This window comes from Primulina tabacum, chromosome 10, assembly GCF_025594145.1.
Source record: "Primulina tabacum isolate GXHZ01 chromosome 10, ASM2559414v2, whole genome shotgun sequence".
NCBI lineage: Eukaryota > Viridiplantae > Streptophyta > Magnoliopsida > Lamiales > Gesneriaceae > Primulina > Primulina tabacum.
The window spans coordinates 15,746,770-15,765,055 of NC_134559.1; the positions used below are offsets into that span (position 1 = coordinate 15,746,770).

The following is an 18,286-nucleotide window of genomic DNA, read 5'->3' on the forward strand; positions in this document are numbered from 1 at the left end:
ATTAAGCGTTCTAGCGCAATGGCAGAGCTAGGATGGTTCACCTACCGGGAAGTCCTCGTGTCGCGACCGTTTACGTAAATTATGGCTAAAACAGACGAAATATTTGTTTTTAATGAGTTTACCGTCTCCGGAGTAATCTGCGTCATACCCTTCCGCACAGAACCGGCTAACGATAACAAAAATCGATAAATGTTTCGAGAAAATAGAAAAAAATAAGAATAGCAAAATAGTGAATGTAAAGCTATTATTATGCCTGAGATATGATAAAATGGAACCGGAGTCGAATTTCGAACTTCCTAAGCAGATTTTTCGAGGAAACGGAAGCTTAACAGAAGCGGAAAATCGCAAATTAGAGGGTCTTAGAGATGAAATTCGGCTAAAATCTCGCCAGTCCGCAATGAGTCTCGTTCGTTTGCCCGTTTACAATCAAATTAGGCTACAATTTTTTCCAAATCCGGCAGTGCCCGAGCTACGTTGATTTCACATGTTTTATCTTGTCCCGATCCAGATTCAGATGATTTGAGCCGAAAATCGTCTGTCAACAGGTAATCAAAAATAGGAAAACACAAAAAAGGGTGCAACACGAGGACTTCCCAGGGGGTGTTCTGATGGGATCCGGTGCATTAGTGATGGTATGATCGCACCTGACATTGAGTGGGATGTTTATTCTCATATCCTTCGAGTACGAGTGAAGCGGGCGGCGATGGACAACACGCGGCACTGCTCTCGCCCAACAGAACCATGAAGTTAAGCGTTCTGGCGCGATTGCAGAGCTAGGATGAGTGACATCCCTGGGAAGTCCTCGTGTCGCGACCGTTTACGTAAATTATGGCTAAAACAGTAGAAATAATTGTTTTTAATGAGTTAACCGTCTCTGGAGTAATCTGCGTCATACCCTTCCTCACAAAACCGGCTCATGACAACAAAAATCGCTAAATGTTCCCAGAAAATAGAAAAAAAATAAGAATAAGAAAATAGCGAATGTAAAGATATTATTATGCTTGGGATACGATAAAATGGAACCGGAATCGAATTTCGGACTTCCTAAGCGGATTTCTCGAGGAAACGGAAGCTTAACAGAAGCGGAAAATCGCAAATTAAAGGGTCTTAGAGAAGGAATTTGGCTAAAATCTCGCCACCTCATTGCGGAGTAATTAATCTCGTTCGTTTGTCCGTTTACAATTAAATTAGCCTACAATATTTTCCAAATCCGGCAGTGCCCGAGCTACGTTGATTTCACATGTCTTATCTGGTCACGATCGAGATTCAGATGATTTGAGCCGAAAATCGTCTGACAACAAATAATCAAAAATAGAAAAACACGAAAAAGAGTGCAACACAAGGACTTCCCAGGGGGTCACCCATCCTAGTACTGCTCTCGCCCAAGCACGCTTAACTTCGAAGTGCTGAGGGGATGCGGAGCATTAGTGATTGTATGATCGCACCTGACATTGAGTTGGATGTTTATTCTTATATCCCTCGAGTATGTGTGGAGCTGGCGGCGATGGATAACATGCGGCACTGCTCTCGCCCAATCAGAACCATGAAGTTAAGCATTCTGGCGCGATGGCAGAGCTAGGATGGGTGACCTCCATGGGAAGTCCTCGTGTCGCGACCGTTTACGTAAATTATGGATAAAACAGTCGAAATTATTGTTTTTAATGAGTTAACCGTCTCCGGAGTAATCTGCTTCATACCCTTTCGCACAGAACCAGCTCACTACAACAAAAATCGATAAATGTTCCAAAAAAAATAGAAAAAATTAAGAAGAATAAAATAGCGAATGTAAAGCTATAATTATGCCTCGTATACGATAAAATAGAACCGGAATCGAATTTCGAACTTCCTAAGCGGATTTCTCAAGGAAACGAAAGCTTAACAGAAGCGTAAAATTTCGCCAGCTCATTGCGGAGCAATGAGTCTCGTTGTTTTGCCCATTTACAATCAAATTAGCCTACAATTTTGTCTAAATCCGGCAGTGCCCGAGCTACGTTAATTTCACATGTCTTATCTGGTCACGATCGAGATTCAGATGATTTGAGCTGAAAATCGTCTGTCAACAAGTAATCAAAAATAGAAAAACACGAAAAGGGGTGAAACAGAGGACTTCCTAGGGGGTCACTCATCCTAGTACTGCTCTCGCCCAAGCACGCATAACTTCGGAGTTCTGATGGGATCCGGTGCATTAGTGCTGGTATGATCGCACCCGACATTGAGTTGGATGTTTATTCTTATATCACTCGAGTACGTGTGGAGCGGGCGGCGATGGACAACACGCGGCACTGCACTCGCCCAATCAAAACCATGAAGTTGATGGGTGACCTCCTTGGGAAGTGCTCGTGTCGCGACCGTTTACGTAAATTATGTATAAAACAGTCGAAAATAAATTTTTTTAATGAGTTAACCGTCTCTGGAGTAATTTGCGTCATACCATTCCGCGCAAAACCGGTTCACGACAACAATAATCGCTAAATGCTCCCAAAAAATAGAAAAAAAAAATAAAAAGAAGAAAATAGCAAATGTAAAGCTATTATTTTGCCTCGGATACAATAAAATAGAACAGGAATCGAATTTCGGACTTTCTAAGCGAAATTCATTGCGGAGTAATGAGTCTCGTTCGTTTGTCTGTTTACAATCAAATTCGGCTACAATTTTTTCCAAATCCGGCAGTGTCCGAGATACGTTGATTTCACATGCTTAACTTCGGAGTTTTGATGGGATCCGGTGCATTAGTGCTGGTATGAACGCAACCGACATTGAGTGGGATGTTTATTCTTATATCCAAGAAAATAGCGAATGTAAAGCTATTATTATGCCTTGGATACGATAAAATGGAGCCGTAATCGAATTTTGAACTTCCTAAGCGGATTTCTCGAGGAAACGGAAGCTTAAAAGAATCGGAAAATCGCAAATTAGAGGGTCTTAGAGAAGGAATTTGGCTAAAATCTCGCCAGCTCATTGCGATGTAATGAGTCTCGTTCGTTTGCCCATTTACAATCAAATTAGGATACAATTTTGTTTAAATTCGGCAGTGCCTGAGCTACTTTGATTTCACATGTCTTATCTGGTCACGATCGAGATTTAGATGATTTGAGCCGAAAATCGTCTGTTAACAAGTAATCAAAAATAGAAAAACAAGAAAAGGGGTGCAACACGAGGACAGCCCAGGGGGTCACTCATCCTAGTACTGCTCTCGCCCAAGCACATATAACTTCGGAGTTCTGATGGGATCCGGTGCATTAGTGCTGATAAGATCGCACCCGACATTGAGTGGGATGTTTATTCTTATATCCCTCGAGTACGTGTGGAGCGGGTGGCGATGGACAACACGCGGCACTGCTCTCGCCCAATCAAAACTATGAAGTTAAGCGTTCTGGCGCGATGGCCGAGCTAGGTTGGGTGACCTCCCTGGGAAGTCCTCGTGTCACGACCGTTTACGTAAATTATGGATAAAACAGTCGAAAATAATTTTTTTTAATGAGTTAACCGTCTCCGGAGTAATCTGCGTCATACCATTCCACACAGAACCGGCTCACGACAAAAAAAATTGCTAAATGTTACCAAAAAATAGAAAAAAATAAGAAGAAGAAAATAGCGAATGTAAAGCTATTATTATGCCTGGGATACGATAAAATGGAACCGGAATCGAATTTCGAACTTCCTAAGCGGATTTCTCGAGGAAACAGAAGCTTAACAGAAGCGGAAAATCGCAAATTAGAGGGTCTTAGAGAAGGAATTCGGCTAAAATATCGCCAGCTCATTGCAGAGTAATGAGTCTCATTCGTTTGTCCGTTTACAATCAAATTCGGCTACAATTTTGTCAAAATCCGGCAGTGCCCGAGATAAGTTGATTTCACATGTCTTATCTGGTCCTGATCGAGATTCAGATGATTTGAGCCAAAAATCGTCTGTCAACAATTAATCAAAAATAGAAAAACACGAAAAGAGGTGCAACACGAGTAATTCCCAGGGGCTCACCCATCCTGGTACTGCACTCGCCCAAGCACACTTAACTTCGGAGTTCTGATGGGATCCGGTGCATTAGTGCTGGTATGATCGCACCCGACCTTGAGTGGGATGTTTATTCTTTTATCCCTCGTGTACGTTTGGAGCAGGCGGCGATGGACAACACGCGGCACTACTCTATCCCAATCAGAACCATGAAGTTAATCATTCTGGCGCGATGGCAGAGATAGGATGGGTGACCTCCCTGGGAAGTCCTCGTGTCTAGACGGTTTACGTAAATTATGGCTAAAACAGCCGAAATAATTGTTTCAAATGAGTTAACCATCTCCGGAGTAATCGGCGTCATACCCCTCCGCGCAGAACCGGCTCACGACAACAAAAATCGCTAAATGCTCCCAAAAAATAGAAAAAAAAATAAGAATAAGAAAATAGCGAATGTAAAGCTATTATTATGCTTGGGATACGATAAAATGGAACCTGAATCGAATTTCGGACTTCCTAAGCGGATTTCTCGAGGAAACGGAATCTTAACAGAAGCGGAAAATCGCAAATTAGAGGGTCTTAGAGAAGGAATTCGGCTAAAATCTCGCCAGCTCATTGCGAAGTAATGAGTCTCGTTCGTTTTCCCGTTTACAATCAAATTAGGCTACAATTTTGTCCAAATCCGGCAGTGCCTGAGCTACTTTGATTTCACATGTCATATTTGGTCCCGATCGAGATTCAGATGATTTGAGCCGAAAATCGTTTGTCAACATTTAATCAAAAATAGAAAAACACGAAAAGGGGTGCAACACGAGGAAATCCCAGTAGGTCACACAGCCTAGTACAACTCTCGTCCAAGCACGCTTAACTTCGGAGTTCTGAGGGGATCCGGTGCATTAATGCTGGTATGATCGCACCTGACATTGAGTGGGATGTTTATTCTTATATCCCTCGAGTATGTGTGGAGCGGGCGGCGATGGACAACACGCGGCACTGCTCTCGCCCAATTAGAACCATGAAGTTAAGCGTTCTGGCGCGATGGCAGAGCTAGGATGGGTGACCTCCCTAGGAAGTCCTCTTGTCACGACCGTTTACTTAAATTATGGCTAAAACAGTCGAAATAATTGTTTTTAATGAGTTAACCATCTCCGGAGTAATCTGCATCATAACCTTCCGCACAGAACCGGATCACGACAACAAAAATCGCTAAATGTTCCTAGAAATTAGAAAAAAAATAAGAATAAGAAAATAGTGAATGTAAAGCTATTATTATGCCTGGGATACGATAAAATGGAACCGGAATCGAATTTTGGACTTCCTAAGCGGATTTCTCGAGGAGACGGAAGCTTAACAGAAGCGGAAAATCGCAAATTAGAGGGTCTTAGAGAAGGAATTCGGCTAAAATCTCGCCAGCTCATTGCGAAGTAATGAGTCTCGTTCGTTTGCCCGTTTACAATCAAATTAGGCTACAATTTTGTTCAAATCCGGCAGTGCCTGAGCTACTTTGATTTCACATGTCTTATCTGGTCACGATCGAAATTCAGATGATTTGAGCCGAAAATCGTCTGTCAACAATTAATCAAAAATAGAAAAACAAGAAAAGGGATACAACACGAGGAATTCCCAAGGGGTCACCCATCCTAGTATAGCTCTCGTCCAAGAACGCTTAACTTCGGAGTTCTAAGGGGATCAGGTGCATTAATCCTGGTATGATCGCACCTGACATTGAGTGGGATGTTTATTTTTATATCCCTCGAGGATGTGTGGAGCGAGCGGCAATGGACAACACGCGGCACTGCTCTCGCCCAATCAGAACCATGAAGTTAAGCGTTCTGGCGCGATGGCAGAGCTAGGATGGGTGACCTCCCTGGGAAGTCCTCTTGTCGCGACCGTTTACGTAAATTATGGCTAAAACAGTCGAAATAATTGTTTTTAATGAGTTAACCTTCTCCGGAGTAATCTGCGTCATACCCTTCCGCACAGAACCGACTCACGACAAAAAAAATTGCTAAATGTTCCTAGAAAATAGAAAAAAAAATAAGAATAAGAAAATAGCAAATGTAAAACTATTATTATGCCTGGGATACGATAAAATGGAACCGGAATCGAATTTTGGACTTCCTAAGCGGATTCTCAAGGAAACGGAAGCTTAACAGAAGCGGAAAATCGCAAATTAGAGGGTCTTAGAGAAAGCATTCGGCTAAAATCCTCCATCTCATTGCGGAGTAATGAGTCTCGTTCGTTTGCCCGTTTACAATCAAATTAGCCTACAATTTGTCCAAATCCGACAGTGCCCGAGCTACGTTGATTTCACATGTCTTATCTGGTCCCGATCGAGATTTAGATGATTTGAGCCGAAAATCGCCTGTCAACAAGTAATCAAAAATAGAAAAACACGAAAAGGGGAACAATACGATGACTTCCCACGGGGTCACCCATCCTAGTACTGCTCTCGCCCAAGTACGCTTACATTCGAAGTTCTGATGGGATCCGGTGCATTAGTGCTAGTATGATCGCACCCGACATTGAGTGGATTTTTAATCTTATATCTCTCGAGTACATGTGGAGCGGGCGACGATGGACAACACGCGGAACTGCTCTCGCCAAATCAAAACCATGAAGTTAAGCGTTCTGGCGCGATGGCCGAGCTAGGATGGGTGACCTTCCTGGAAGTCCTTGTGTCGCGACCGTTTACGTAAATTATGGGTAAAACAGTCGAAATAATTGTTTTTAATGAGTTAACCATCTCCGAAGTAATCTGCGTCACACCCTTCCGCACAGAACCGGCTCACGGCAATATAAATCGCTAAATGTTCCCAGAAAATAGAAAAAAATAAGTAGAAGAAAAAAGCGAATGTAAAGCTATTATAATGCCTAAGATACGATAAAATGGAACAGGAATCGAATTTCGAACTTCCTAAGCGGATTTCTCGATGAAACGGAAGCTTAACAGAAGCGGAAAATCGCAAATTAGAGGGTCTTAGAGAAGGAATTAGGCTAAAATATCTCCATCTCATTGCGGAGTAATGAGTCTTGTTCGTTTGCCCGTTTACAATCAAATTAGCCTACAATTTGTCCAAATCCGACAGTGCCCTAGCTACGTTGATTTCACATGTCTTATCTGGTCCCGATCGAGATTTAGATGATTTGAGCCGAAAATCGCCTGTCAACAAGTAATCAAAAATAGAAAAACACGAAAAGGGGAACAATACGATGACTTCCCACGGGGTCACCCATCCTAGTACTGCTCTCGCCCAAGTACGCTTACATTCGAAGTTCTGATGGGATCCGGTGCATTAGTGCTAGTATGATCGCACCCGACATTGAGTGTATTTTTAATCTTATATCTCTCGAGTACGTGTGGAGCGGGCGACGATGGACAACACGCGGCACTGCTCTCGCCAAATCAAAACCATGAAGTTAAGCGTTCTGGCGCGATGGCCGAGCTAGGATGGGTGACCTTCCTGGAAGTCCTTGTGTCGCGACCGTTTACATAAATTATGGGTAAAACAGTTGAAATAATTGTTTTTAATGAGTTAACCATCTCCGGAGTAATCTGCGTCACACCCTTCCGCATAGAACCGGCTCACGGCAATATAAATCGCTAAATGTTCCCAGAAAATAGAAAAAGATAAGTAGAAGAAAAAAGAGAATGTAAAGCTATTATAATGCCTAAGATACGATAAAATGGAACAGGAATCGAATTTCGAACTTCCTAAGCGGATTTCTCGATGAAACGGAAGCTTAACAGAAGCAGAAAATCGCAAATTAGAGGGTCTTAGGGAAGGAATTAGGCTAAAATATCTCCATCTCATTGCGGAGTAATGAGTCTTGTTCGTTTGCCCGTTTACAATCAAATTATCCTACAATTTTGTCCAAATCCGACAGTGCCCTAGCTACGTTGATTTCTACATGTCTTATCTGGTCCCGATCGAGATTTAGATGATTTGAGCCGAAAATCGTCCTGTCAACAAGTAATCAAAATAGAAAAACACGAAAAGGGGAGCAACAATGAGACTTCCCACGGGGTCACCCATCCTAGTACTGCTCTCGCCCAAGTACGCTTAACTTCGACGTTCTGATAGGATCCGGTGCATTAGTGCTAGTATGATCGCACCCGACATTGAGTGGATTTTTAATCTTATATCTCTTGAGTACGTGTGGAGCGGGCGACGATGGACAACACGCGGCACTGCTCTCGCCAAATCAAAACCATGAAGTTAAACGTTCTGGCGCGATGGCAGAGCTAGGATGGGTGACCTTCCTGGAAGTCCTTGTGTCGCAACCATTTACGTAAATTATGGGTAAAACAGTCGAAATAATTGTTTTTAATGAGTTAACCATCTCCGGAGTAATCTGCGTCACACCCTTCCGCACAGAACCGGCTCACGGCAATATAAATCGCTAAATGTTGCCAGAAAATAGAAAAAAATAAGTAGAAGAAAAAAGCGAATGTAAAGCTATTATAATGCCTAAGATACGATAAAATGGAACAGGAATCGAATTTCAAACTTCCTAAGCGGACTTCTCGATGAAACGGAAGCTTAACAGAAGCGGAAAATCGCAAATTAGAGTGTCTTAGAGAAGGAATTCGGCTAAAATCTCGTCAGCTCATTGCGGAGTAATGAGTCTCGTTCGTTTGCCCGTTTACAATCAAACTAGGCTACAATTTTGTCCAAATCCGGTAGTGCCCGAGCTACGTTGATTTCACATGTCTTATCTGGTCCCGATCGAGATTCAGAGGATTTGAGCCGAAAATCGTCTATCAACAAGTAATCAAAAATAGAAAAACACGAAAAGGGGTACATCATGAAGACTTACCAGGGGGTCATCCATCCTAGTACTGCTCTCGCCCAAGCACGCTTAACTTCGGAGTTCTGATGGGATCCGATGCATTAGTGCTGGTATGATCGCACCCGACATTGAGTGGGATTTTTATTCTTATATCTCTCGAATACGTGTGGAGTGGGCGACGATGGACAACACGCGGCACTGCTCTCGCCCAATCAGAACCATGAAGTTAAGCGTTTTAGCGCGATGGTAGAGCTAGAATAGGTGACCTTTCTGGGAAGTCCTCGTGTCGCGACCATTTACGTAAATTATGGCTAAAACAGTCGAAATAATTGTTTTTAATGAGTTAACCGTCTCCGGAGTAATCTGCGTCATACCCTTCCGCACAGAATCGGCTCACGGCAACAAAAATCGCTAAATGTTCCCAGAAAATAGAAAAAAAAATAAGAAGAAGAAAATAGCGAATGTTAAGCTGTAATTATGCCTGAGATACCATAAAATGGAACATGAATCTAATTTCGAACTTCCTAAGCGGATTTCTTGAGGAAACGGAAGCTTAAAAGAAGCGAAAAATCGCAAATTAGAGAGTTTTAGAAAAGGAATTCGGCTAAAATCTCGCCAGCTCATTGCAGAGTAATGAGTCTCGTTCGTTTTCCCATTTACAATCAAATTAGCCTACAATTTTCTCCAAATCCGGCAGTGCCCGAACTACGTTGATTTCACATGTCTTATCTGGTCCCGATCGAGATTCAGATGATTTGAGCCGAAAATCGTATGTCAACAAGTAATCAAAAATAGAAAAACACGAAAAGGGGTACAACAAGTGGACTTCACAGGGGGTCACCCATCCTAGTACTGCTCTCGCCCAAGCACCCTTAAATTCGGAGTTCTGATGGGATCCGGTGCATTATTGCAGGTATGATCGCACCCGAAATTGAGTGGGATTTTTATTCTTATATCTCTCGAGTACGTGTGAAGCAGGCGATGATGGACAACACGCGACACTGCTCTCGCCAAATCAGAACCATGAAGTTAAGCGTTCTGGCGCGATGGCAGAGCTAGGATGGGTGACCTCCATGGGAAGTCCTCGTGTCGCGACCATTTACGTAATTTATAGCTAAAGCAGTCGAAATAATTGTTTTTAATGAGTTAACCGACTCGGAGTAATCTGCGTCATACTCTTTTCCGCACAGAACCGGCTCACGACAACAAAAATTGCAAAATGTTCTTAAAAATAGAAAAAAAATAAGAAGAAGAAAATAGCGAATGTAAAGCTATTATTATGCCTGGGATACGATAAAATGGAACCAGAATCGAATTTCGGATTTCCTAAGCGGATTTCTCGAGGAAACAAAAGCTTAACAGAAGCGGAAAATCGCAAATTAGAGGGTCTTAGAGAAGGAATTCAGCTAAAATCTCGCCAGCTCATTGCGTAGCAATGAGTCTCAGTCATTTGCTTGTTTACCCATCCTAGTACTGCTCTTGCCCAAGCACGCTTAACTTCGGAGTTCTGATTGGATCCGGTGCATTATTGCAGGTATGATCGCACTCGACATTGAGTGGGATGTTTATTCTTATATCTCTCTAGTACGTGTGGAGCGGGCGACGATGGACAACACGCGGCACTGCACTCGCCCAATCAGAACCATGGAGTTAAGCGTTCTGGCGCGATGGCCAAGCTAGGATGGGTGACCTTCCTGGGAAGTCATTGTGTCCCGACCGTTTACGTAAATTATGGCTAAAACAGTCGAAATAATTGTTTTAATGAGTTAACCGTCTCCGGAGTAATCTGCGTCATACCCTTCCACACAGAACCGGCTCACAGCAACAAAAATCGCTAAATGTTCCCAGAAATTAGAAAAAAAATAAGAAGAAGAAAATAGCGAATGTAAAGCTATTATTATGCCTGAGATACGATAAAATGGAACATGAAACGAATTTCGAACTTCCTAAGCAGATTTCTCGAGGAAACGGAAGCTTAACAGAAGCGGAAAGTCGCAAATTAGAGGTCTTAGAGATGGAATTCGCCTAAAATCTCGCCAGCTCATTTCGGAGTAATGATTCTCGGTCGTTTGCTCGTTTACAATCAAATTAGCCTACAATTTTGTCCAAATCCGGCAGTGCCCGAGCTACGTTGATTTCACATGTCTTATTTGGTCCGATCGAGATTCAGATGATTTGAGCCGAAAATCGGCTGTCAACAATTAATCAAAAATAGAAAAACACGAGAAAGGGTGCAACACGAGGACTTCCCAGGGGGTCAGACATCCTAGTACTACTCTTGCCCAAGCATGCTTAACTTCGGAGTTCTGATGGGATCCGGTGCATTAGTGCTGGTATGATCGCACCCGATATTGAGTGGGAATTTTATTCTTATATCTCTCGAGTACGTGTGGAGCAGGCGACGATGGACAACACGCGGCACTGCTCTCGCTCAATAAGAACCATGAAGTTAAGCGTTTTGGCGCGATGGCAGAGCTAGGATGGGTCACCTTCCTGGGAAGTCCTCGTGTCGCCACCGTTTACGTATATTAGGGCTAAAACTGTCGAAATAATTGTTTTTAATGAGTTAACCATCTCCAGAGTAATCTTTGTCACACCCTTCCGCACAGAACCGGCTCACGGCAATATAAATCGCTAAATGTTCCCAGAAAATAGAAAAAAATAAAAAGAAGAAAATAGCGAATGTAAAACTATTATTATGCCTAAAATACGATTAAATGGAACAGGAATCGAATTTCGAACTTCCTAAGAGGATTTCTCGATGAAACGAAAGCTTAACAGAAGCGGAAAATCGCAAATTAGAGGGTCTTAGAGAAGGAATTCGGCTAAAATCTCGCCAGCTCATTGCGGAGTAATGAGTCTCGTTCGTTTGCCCGTTTACAATCAAACTAGGCTACAATTTTGTCCAAATCCGGTAGGGCCCGAGCTACGTTGATTTCACATGTCTTATATGGTTTCGATCGAGATTCAGATGATTTGAGCCGAAAATCGTCTGTCAACAAGTAATCAAAAATAGAAAAAAAAGAAAAGGGGTGCATCACGAGGACTTAGCAGGGGGTCACCCATCCTAGTACTGCTCTCGCCCAAGCACGCTTAACTTTGGAGTTCTAATGGGATCCGGTGCATTAGTGTTGGTATGATCGCACCCGACATTGAGTGGGATTTTTATTCTTATATCTCTCGAGTACGTGTGGAGCGGGCGACGATGGACAACACGCGGCACTGATCTCGCCCAATCAGAACCATGAAGTTAAGCGTTCTGGCGCGATGGCAGAGCTAGGATGGGTGACCTCCCTGGGAAGTTCTCGTGTCGCGACCGTTTATGTAAATCATAGCTAAAACCGTCGAAATAATTGTTTTTAAAGAGTTAACCGTCTCCGGAGTAATCTGCGTCATACCCTTCCGCACAGAACCGGCTCACCGGAACAAAAATCGCTAAATGTTCCAGAAAATAGAAAAAAAAAATAAAAAGAAGAAAATAGCGAATGTAAAAGCTATTATTATGCTTGAGATACGATAAAAATGGAACAGGAATCGAATTTCGAACTTCCTAAGCGGATTTCTCGAGTAAACGGAAGCATAACAGAAGCAGAAAATCGCAAATTAGAGGGTCTTAGACAAAGAATTCGGCTAAAATCTCGCCAGCACATTGCGGAGTAATGAGTCTCGTTCGTTTTCCAGTTTACAATCAAATTAGCCTACAATTTTGTCGAAATCCGACAGTGCCCGAGCTACGTTGATTTCACATGTCTTATTTAGTCCCGATCAAGATTCAGATGATTTGAGCCGAAAATCGTTTGTCAACAAGAAATCAAAAATAGAAAAACACGAAAATGGGTGCAACACGAGGACTTCCCAGGGGGTCACCCATCCTAGTACTGCTCTCGCCAAAGCACGCTTAAATTCAGAGTTCTGATGGGATCCGGTGCATTAGTGCTGGTATGATCGCACAAGACATTGAGTGCGATTTTTATTCTTATATCTCTCGAGTACGTGTGAAGCGGGCGACGATGGACAACACGCGGCACTGCTCTCGCCCAATCAGAACCATGAAATTAAGCGTTCTAGCGCGATAGCAGAGCTAGGATGGGTGACCTTCCTGGGAAGTCCTCGTGTCGCGATCGTATACGTAAATTATGGCTAAAACAGTCGAAATAATTGTTTTCAATGAGTTAACCGTCTCCGGAGTAATCTGCGACATACCCTTCCGCACAGAACCAGCTCTCGGCAACAAAAATCGCTAAATGTTCCCAGAAAATAGAAAAAAAATAAGAAGAAGAAAACAGCGAATGTAAAGCTATTATTATGCATGAGATACGAGAAAATGGAACGGGAATCGAATTTCGAACTTCCTAATCGGATTTCTCGATGAAACGGAAGCTTAAATGAAGAGGAAAATCGTAAATTAGAGGGCTTCAGAGAAGAAATTCGGCTAAAATCTCGATCCGCAATGAGCCTCGTTCGTTGCCCGTTTACAATCAAATTAGGCTACAATTTTGTCCAACACGAAAATAACGAAAAGGGGAGCAACACGAGGACTTCCCAGGGGTCACCCATCCTTACACTGCTCTTGCCCAAGCACGCTTAACTTCGGAGTTCTGATGGGATCCGGTGCATTATTGCTGGTATGATCGCACCCGACATTGAGTGGAATGTTTATTCTTATATCTCCTGAGTACGTGTGGAGCGGGCGGCGATGGACAACACGCGGCACTGCACTCGCCCAATCAGAACCATGAAGTTTGCGTTTTGGCGCGATGGCAGAGCTGGGATGGGTGACCTCCCATGGGAATTCCTCGTGTCGGGACCGTTTACGTAAATTATGGCTAAAACAGTAGAAATAATTGTTTTTAATGAGTTAACTGTCTCCGGAGTAATCTGCGTCATACCCTTCCACACAGAACCGGCTCACGGCAACAAAAATCGCTAAATGTTCCCAGAAAATATAAAAAAAAAAATAAGAAGAAGAAAATATCGAATGTAAAGCTATTATTATGCCTGAGATACGATAAAATGGAACAGGAATCGAATTTCAAACTTTCTCAGAGGATTTCTCGAGGAAACGGAAGCTTAACAGAATCGGAAAATCGCAAATTAAAGGGTCTTAGAGAAGGAATTCGGCTAAAATCTCGCCATCTCATTGCGGAGTAATGTGTCTCGTTCGTTTGCCCGTTTACAATCAAATTAGGAAATAATTTTGTCCAAATCCGGCACTGCCCGAGCTACGTTGATTTCACATGTCTTATCTGGTCTCGATCGAGATTCAGATGATTTGAGCCGAAAATCGTCTGTCAACAAGTAATCAAAAATAGATTAATACGAAAAGAGGTGCAACACGAGGACTTCGCAGGGGGACACCCATCCTAGTACTGCTCTAGCCCAAGCACGGTTGACTTCGGAGTTCTGATGGGATCCGGTGCATTAGTGCTGGTATGATCGCACCCGACATTGAGTAGGATGTTTATTCTTATATTCCTCGAGTACGTGTGGAGCGGGCGGCGATAGACAACACGCGGCATTGCTCTCGCCCAATAAAAACCATGAAGTTAGCGTTCTGGCGCGATGGGAGAGTTAGTATGGGTGACCTCCCTGGGAAGTCCTCGTGTCGCGACCGTTTACGTAAATTATGGCTAAAACAGTCGAAATAATTGTTTTAATGAGTTAACCGTATCCGGAGTAATCTGCGTCATACCCTTCCGCACAGAACCGGCTCACAACAATAAAAATCGCTAAATGTTCCCAGAAAATAGAAAAAAATAAGAAGAAGAAAATAGCGAATATAAAGCTATTATTATGCCTGAGATACGATAAAATGGAACAAGAATCGAATTTAGAACTTCCTAAGCGGATTTCTCGAGGAAACAGAAGCTTAACAGAAGCGGAAAATCGCAAATTAGAGGGTCTTAGAGAAGGAATTCGGCTAAAATCTCGTCAGCTCATTGCGGAGCAATGAGTCTCATTTTTTTACCCGTTTACAATCAAATTAGGCTGCAATTTTGTCCAAATCCGGCAATGCCCGAGCTACGTTGATTTCACATGTCTTATCTAGTCCCGATCGAGATTCAGATGATTTGAGCCGAAAATCGTCTGTCAACAAGTAATCAAAAATAGAAAAAAACGAAAAGGGGTGCAACACGAGGACTTCCCAGGGGGTCACTCATCCTAGTACTGCTCTCGCCCAAGCACGGTTGACTTCGGAGTTCTGATGGGATCCAGTGCATTAGTGCTGGTATGATCGCACCAGACATAGAGTGCGATTTTTATTCTTATATCTTTCGAGTACGTGTGGAGCGTGCGACGATGGACAACACGCGGCACTGCTCTCGCCCAATCAGAACCATGAAGTTAAGCGTTCTGACGCGATGGCAAAGCTAGGATGGGTGACCTTCCTGGGAAGTCCTCGTGTCGCGATCGTATACGTAAATTATGGCTAAAACAGTCGAAATAATTGTTTTTAATGAGTTAACCGTCTCCGGAGTAATCTGCGACATACCCTTCCGCACAGAACCAGCTCACGGCAACAAAAATCGCTAAATGTTCCTAGAAAATAGAAAAAAAATAAGAAGAAGAAAACAGCGAATGTAAAGCTATTATTATGCATGAGATACGAGAAAATGGAACAGGAATCGAATTTCGAACTTCCTATGCGGATTTCTCGATGAAACGGAAGCTTAAATGAAGAGGAAAATCGTAAATTAGAGGGCTTCAGAGAAGAAATTCGGCTAAAATCTCGATCCGCAATGAGCCTCGTTCGTTGCCCGTTTACAATCAAATTAGGCTACAAATTTGTCCAACACGAAAATAACGAAAAGGGGAGCAACACGAGGACTTCCCAGGGGTCACCCATCCTTGCACTGCTCTTGCCCAAGCAGGCTTAACTTCGGAGTTCTGATGGGATCCGGTGCATTATTGCTGGTATGATCGCACCCGACATTGAGTGGAATGTTTATTCTTATATCTCCTGAGTACGTGTGGAGCGGGCGGCGATGGACAACACGTGGCACTGCACTCGCCCAATCAGAACCATGAAGTTTGCGTTCTGGCGCGATGGCAGAGCTAGGATGGGTGACCTCCCATGGGAATTCCTCGTGTCGGGACCGTTTACGTAAATTATGGCTAAAACAGTAGAAATAATTGTTTTTAATGAGTTACTTGTCTCCGGAGTAATCTGCGTCATACCCTTCCACACAGAACCGGCTCACGGCAACAAAAATCGCTAAATGTTCCCAGAAAATAGAAAAAAAAAATATTTAGAAGAAAATATCGAATGTAAAGCTATTATTATGCCTGAGATACGATAAAATGGAACAGGAATCGAATTTCAAACTTTCTAAGAGGATTTCTCGAGGAAACGGAAGCTTAACAGAATCGGAAAATCGCAAATTAAAGGGTCTTAGAGAAGGAATTCGGCTTAAATCTCACCATCTCATTGCGGAGTAATGTGTCTCGTTCGTTTGCCCGTTTACAATCAAATTAGGAAATAATTTTGTCCAAATCCGGCACTGCCCGAGCTACGTTGATTTCACATGTCTTATCTGGTCTCGATCGAGATTCAGATGATTTGAGCCGAAAATCGTCTGTCAACAAGTAATCAAAAATAGATTAACACGAAAAGAGGTGCAACACGAGGACTTCCCAGGGGGTCACCCATCCTAGTACTGCTCTAGCCCAAGCACGGTTGACTTCGGAGTTCTGATGGGATCCGGTGCATTAGTGCTGGTATGGTCGCACCCGACATTGAGTGGGATTTTTATTCTTATATCCCTCGAGTACGAGTGGAGGGGGCGGCGATAGACAACACGCGGCACTGCTCTCGCCCAACAGAACCATGAAGTTAAGCGTTCTGGCGCGTTTGCAGAGCTAGGATGGGTGACCTCCCTGGGAAGTCCTCGTGTCGCGACCGTTTACGTAAATTATGGCTAAAACAGTAAAAATAATTGTTTATAATGATTTTACCGTCTCCGGAGCAAACTGCATCATATCCTTCCGCACAGAACCGACTCACGACAACAAAAATCGGTAAACGTTCCCAAAAAATAGAAAAAAATAAGAAGAATAAAATAACGAATGTAAAGCTATTATTATGCCTGGGATACGATAAAAAGGAACATGAATCGAATTTCGGACTTCCTAAGCGGATTTCTTTAGGAAACGGAAGCTTAACAGAAGCGGAAAATCGCAAATTAGAGGGTCTTAGAGAAGGAATTCGGCTAAAATCTCGTCAGCTCATTGCGGAAAATGAGTCTCGTTCGTTTGCCCGTTTACAATCAAATTAGGCTACAATTTTGTCCAAATCCGGTATTGCCTGAGCTATGTTGATTTCACATGTCTTATCTGGTCTCGATCGAGATTCAGATGATTTGAGCCGAAAATCGTCTGTCAACAAGTAATCAAAAATAGAAAAACACGAAAAAGGGTGCATCACGAGGACTTCCCAGGGGGTCACCCATCCTAGTACTTCTCTCGCCCAGGCAGGCTTAAGTTCGGAGTTCTGATGGGATCCAGTACATTAGTGCTGGTATGATCGCACTCAAATTGAGTGGGATATTTTTTCTTATATCCCTCGAGTTCGTGTGAAGCGGGCGGCGATAGACAACACACGGCACTGTTCTCGTCCAATCAGAACCATAAAGTAAAGCGTTTCTTGCGCGATGGCAGAGCTAGGATGGGTGACCTCCCTGGGAAGTCCTCGTGTCACGACCGTTTACGTAAATTATGGGTAAAACAGTCGAAATAATTGTTTTTAATGAGTTAAACGTCTCCGGAGTAATCTACGTCATACCTTTCCGCACAGAACCAGCTCACGACATTAGAAATTGCTAAATGTTCCTAGAAAATAGAAAAAAATAAGAATAAGAAAAAATCGAATGTAAAGCTATTATTATGCTTGGGATACGATAAAATGGAACCGGAATCGAATTTCAAACTTTCTAAGCGGATTTCACGAGGAAACAGAAGCTTAACAGAAGGGGAAAATCGCAAAATAGAGGGCCTTAGAGAAGGAATTAGGATAAAATCTCACCAGCACATTGCGAAGCAATGAGTCTCGTTCATTTGCCTGTTAACAATCAAATTAGGCTACAATTTTGTCTAAATCCGACAGTGCCCGAGCTACGTTGATTTCACATGTCTTATCTGCTCCCGATCATGATTCAGATGATTTGAGCCGAAAATCGTCTGTCAACAAGTAATCAAAAATAGAAAAACACGAAATGGGGTGCAACACAGGGACTTCCCAGGGGTCACCTATCCTAGTACTGCTCTCGCCCAAGCATGCTTAACTTCGGAGTTCTGATGGGATGCGGTGCATTAGTGCTGGTATGATCGCACCCGACATTGAGTAGGATGTTTATTCTTATATCTCTCGAGTACGTGTGGAGCGGGCGGCGATGGACAACACTCGGCACTGCTCAAGCCCAATCAGAACCATGAAGTAAAGCGTTCTATCGCGATGGAAGAGCTAGGATGGGTGACCTCCGACCGTTTACGTAAATTATGGCTTAAACAGTCGAAATAATTGTTTTTACTGAGTTAACCATTTTCG

The 18,286-nt window shown here is 43.0% G+C and overlaps 14 non-coding genes and 7 pseudogenes across 14 annotated transcripts; all 21 read right to left on the reverse strand.

Moving 5' to 3' along the window:
* Positions 1-1,328: 1,328 nt before the first annotated feature.
* Positions 1,329-1,447, reverse strand: LOC142511869 (5S ribosomal RNA; annotated as a pseudogene).
* Positions 1,448-2,090: 643 nt separating this feature from the next.
* Positions 2,091-2,208, reverse strand: LOC142510878 (5S ribosomal RNA; annotated as a pseudogene).
* Positions 2,209-3,143: 935 nt separating this feature from the next.
* On the reverse strand, positions 3,144-3,262 carry LOC142511011 (5S ribosomal RNA; annotated as a pseudogene).
* Positions 3,263-3,945: 683 nt separating this feature from the next.
* Positions 3,946-4,064, reverse strand: LOC142514124 (5S ribosomal RNA). Its single transcript, XR_012810033.1, has one exon. It is a non-coding gene; the product is annotated as a 5S ribosomal RNA (ribosomal RNA).
* A 684-nt stretch (positions 4,065-4,748) lies between these two features.
* LOC142510015 (5S ribosomal RNA) lies at positions 4,749-4,867 on the reverse strand. The gene has a single exon (XR_012808156.1). It is a non-coding gene; the product is annotated as a 5S ribosomal RNA (ribosomal RNA).
* A 683-nt stretch (positions 4,868-5,550) lies between these two features.
* LOC142511416 (5S ribosomal RNA) lies at positions 5,551-5,669 on the reverse strand (annotated as a pseudogene).
* A 681-nt stretch (positions 5,670-6,350) lies between these two features.
* LOC142511355 (5S ribosomal RNA) lies at positions 6,351-6,469 on the reverse strand (annotated as a pseudogene).
* A 679-nt stretch (positions 6,470-7,148) lies between these two features.
* Positions 7,149-7,267, reverse strand: LOC142511357 (5S ribosomal RNA; annotated as a pseudogene).
* A 681-nt stretch (positions 7,268-7,948) lies between these two features.
* Positions 7,949-8,067, reverse strand: LOC142511440 (5S ribosomal RNA; annotated as a pseudogene).
* A 680-nt stretch (positions 8,068-8,747) lies between these two features.
* Positions 8,748-8,866, reverse strand: LOC142510287 (5S ribosomal RNA). The gene has a single exon (XR_012808410.1). It is a non-coding gene; the product is annotated as a 5S ribosomal RNA (ribosomal RNA).
* A 684-nt stretch (positions 8,867-9,550) lies between these two features.
* LOC142508607 (5S ribosomal RNA) lies at positions 9,551-9,669 on the reverse strand. Its single transcript, XR_012806814.1, has one exon. It is a non-coding gene; the product is annotated as a 5S ribosomal RNA (ribosomal RNA).
* A 1,301-nt stretch (positions 9,670-10,970) lies between these two features.
* LOC142516699 (5S ribosomal RNA) lies at positions 10,971-11,089 on the reverse strand. The gene has a single exon (XR_012812480.1). It is a non-coding gene; the product is annotated as a 5S ribosomal RNA (ribosomal RNA).
* Positions 11,090-11,771: 682 nt separating this feature from the next.
* LOC142507800 (5S ribosomal RNA) lies at positions 11,772-11,890 on the reverse strand. The gene has a single exon (XR_012806045.1). It is a non-coding gene; the product is annotated as a 5S ribosomal RNA (ribosomal RNA).
* A 686-nt stretch (positions 11,891-12,576) lies between these two features.
* LOC142507173 (5S ribosomal RNA) lies at positions 12,577-12,695 on the reverse strand. The gene has a single exon (XR_012805435.1). It is a non-coding gene; the product is annotated as a 5S ribosomal RNA (ribosomal RNA).
* A 568-nt stretch (positions 12,696-13,263) lies between these two features.
* LOC142510246 (5S ribosomal RNA) lies at positions 13,264-13,381 on the reverse strand. The gene has a single exon (XR_012808370.1). It is a non-coding gene; the product is annotated as a 5S ribosomal RNA (ribosomal RNA).
* Positions 13,382-14,067: 686 nt separating this feature from the next.
* LOC142517287 (5S ribosomal RNA) lies at positions 14,068-14,186 on the reverse strand. The gene has a single exon (XR_012813040.1). It is a non-coding gene; the product is annotated as a 5S ribosomal RNA (ribosomal RNA).
* A 680-nt stretch (positions 14,187-14,866) lies between these two features.
* LOC142516613 (5S ribosomal RNA) lies at positions 14,867-14,985 on the reverse strand. Its single transcript, XR_012812399.1, has one exon. It is a non-coding gene; the product is annotated as a 5S ribosomal RNA (ribosomal RNA).
* Positions 14,986-15,553: 568 nt separating this feature from the next.
* LOC142509321 (5S ribosomal RNA) lies at positions 15,554-15,671 on the reverse strand. Its single transcript, XR_012807501.1, has one exon. It is a non-coding gene; the product is annotated as a 5S ribosomal RNA (ribosomal RNA).
* A 685-nt stretch (positions 15,672-16,356) lies between these two features.
* Positions 16,357-16,475, reverse strand: LOC142514642 (5S ribosomal RNA). Its single transcript, XR_012810527.1, has one exon. It is a non-coding gene; the product is annotated as a 5S ribosomal RNA (ribosomal RNA).
* Positions 16,476-17,155: 680 nt separating this feature from the next.
* Positions 17,156-17,274, reverse strand: LOC142507450 (5S ribosomal RNA). Its single transcript, XR_012805709.1, has one exon. It is a non-coding gene; the product is annotated as a 5S ribosomal RNA (ribosomal RNA).
* Positions 17,275-17,956: 682 nt separating this feature from the next.
* Positions 17,957-18,074, reverse strand: LOC142508572 (5S ribosomal RNA). The gene has a single exon (XR_012806779.1). It is a non-coding gene; the product is annotated as a 5S ribosomal RNA (ribosomal RNA).
* Positions 18,075-18,286: the final 212 nt, after the last annotated feature.